The 2270-nt window shown below is 39.5% G+C and overlaps 1 pseudogene; it reads right to left on the reverse strand.

The window, feature by feature from the left end:
* Positions 1-944: 944 nt before the first annotated feature.
* LOC116858800 lies at positions 945-2031 on the reverse strand (annotated as a pseudogene).
* Positions 2032-2270: the final 239 nt, after the last annotated feature.

The raw sequence follows: 2270 nt of genomic DNA on the forward strand, positions 1-2270 counted from the left end.
CTGGCAGGATACTGAAGGTCAAGAAAGTAACTATATTACAGCAATCAGCTAAAGAGACATACTCAGGAGGAACCACCTTTTATGAGATGGTCTGATTTATTTATGATCATATTCTGATCTACCAATCTCCACATTTCTTTATTGTTTATTTTCCAACTTTTCTAAGCATTTATTTCTGCTTGTGTTAGCAACTTCCAGTTTTATTTTTATTTTATTATTTATTTTATTTTCATCATGATGAGTATATTCTTTAATCCCCATCACCTATTTAACCCATCTCCCCCACCCACCTTCCCTCTGGTAAACATCAGTTTGTTCTTTGTAGTTAAGAGTCTGTTTCTTGTTTTCTTTTTTCTCTCTCTCGTTTTCCCTTTCCTCATTTGTTTGTTTCTTAAATTCCACATTAAATTGACATTAGTCCTGTGTAAAATAAATTTCAGAAATGGGTTTTTTTGAATCACAGTTTCCTTGTGTACATCTATCATCCCTTAAACTGTCTTGTGTCTTCCATATTGACTTAACAGATCCTTGCTATATATTTGCCCAGTGATCCTTGAACTGAGAGTGGTAGACTATGTCATTGTTAGAGGAATCTGAAATCCAAGAGAGAGGAAGAGGTTTCTTTGTTTCTTTTTTATTTGTTTATAAAGTAAAATTTCAGTTTATTCACTTGTTTATGACATAGTACACAAGAGGCAAAGTGTTTTACATCATAGATTTCACTTCCAACTCCTTGGAATGTTCATTTCTTTGGCTAAAAGGAGAGACTAGACATGAAAGGCAGGCAATGTTTAGGCAACTGAAATAAGGATGAGGAGGGGGCAGTGCTAATGCCATCTTCACAAGGATGAGCACAAGGGGACTGTTAGTCATAGGCTATTTTCTATAACTGTTAGCTGGAAAGAAAGGAGAACCATTCCTGGATGCTCATGCTGTTCTTGGCTTCAGTCATCCTCACCACACAGGTACATCAACACTTTCTGGTAGTTGTGCTTGGGGTCTTGCTGGATGCAGTAGTGTAGTCACTTGCCATACTTTCTATTGAAATCAGACCTAATTTGCAACATGTCCAATTCCTGGGAGAGAACATGATTCAGTCAAGACTTTATTGCGAGTCCACATGATTCAGTCAAGACTTTATTGAGAGTCTACATGATTCAGTCAAGACCTTATTGCGAGTCCCCTTGCCTTTCATGGAGTCATACATTCAGTCAGCAAAATAGAAGGACTTGTTCTGAATGCACTGGACCAGGTTCACGAAAGCATTTTCCAGGTCTCCTTTGACCTTATTTATACTCTTCAGCATGTCATAAGGGCTATAGCTCTTTACCTTTCAAATACTTTCTGGAAATTTCACAAACTTTGCTTGGTCATGATGCTAATCCACTTGTGTACATCAGTTCCTTTTCTTTTCACGCCATTACAGAGATCCTAGGTGTCTTGGTCAATCAGTTCATAATCAATGACGGAGCCATCCTCTGCTCTTCTACCCTTTGCCAGGGTAACCCTCAGCTTTCAGAAGCCACCAGATGGTTGAGAAATGATGTCTTTCTCCAGATCAGTCTTGTACATTTCCTTGTGGACTCTGTTAATTTCCTAAAGCTCTTGTTTGGTCTTTGAGCAGATGGTCTCAATGAGGAAGTCCTCATCAGTCCCCAGCCCCTTCATGGAGGCCTTCAGCTCAGAAGCATCATACTGAGAAGCTGTTTTCAATAGGCTCCAAATCATGGTCCCCAGGTGCCCAGAAAAGGCTGACTTCATTGCTGATGCAAGTTCATTTTTGCTCCTTCTCTCATAGGTGAAGGCAATATACTGTCTTTGTTCATTGCTGTGGTTGGTCAAAATGTTGACAGTAGCAACCTCATCCACACTTTTGGTTTTGATGGCCTTTTCAATGTTCAGAACAGCACACTCGGCACCAAAATTGGTGTGTGCTTTGACTGACCCATATGCACTTCGGGGGATAAGTTGATCACCCTCCAAGCTGAGCTTGCAGAGAATCTTGTGAATAATAGACATTTTGAAAGAAGCTGGGCCAAGCTGCAAGTGTCCTCAGTTATGGGGCTAAAGAGATGAAATGTTTAAGAGACTGCTCAGCTAGGATTTAATGTCACCTGGTTAGTTATTATGAATTTCATCTCTGAGGATTGAAGAAACCTACCTATGAGATAACTGAATCACTGTTGGTAGCCTTTGAGATACTGTGGTGAATGTGAATGGAGAGGATGTTGGAGGTGAAAAAATTTATTTATATCATCTCATATTGGGGA

This window comes from Lontra canadensis, unplaced genomic scaffold (assembly GCF_010015895.1).
Source record: "Lontra canadensis isolate GAN:19392208 unplaced genomic scaffold, GSC_riverotter_1.0 scaffold142, whole genome shotgun sequence".
Lineage (NCBI taxonomy): Eukaryota > Metazoa > Chordata > Mammalia > Carnivora > Mustelidae > Lontra > Lontra canadensis.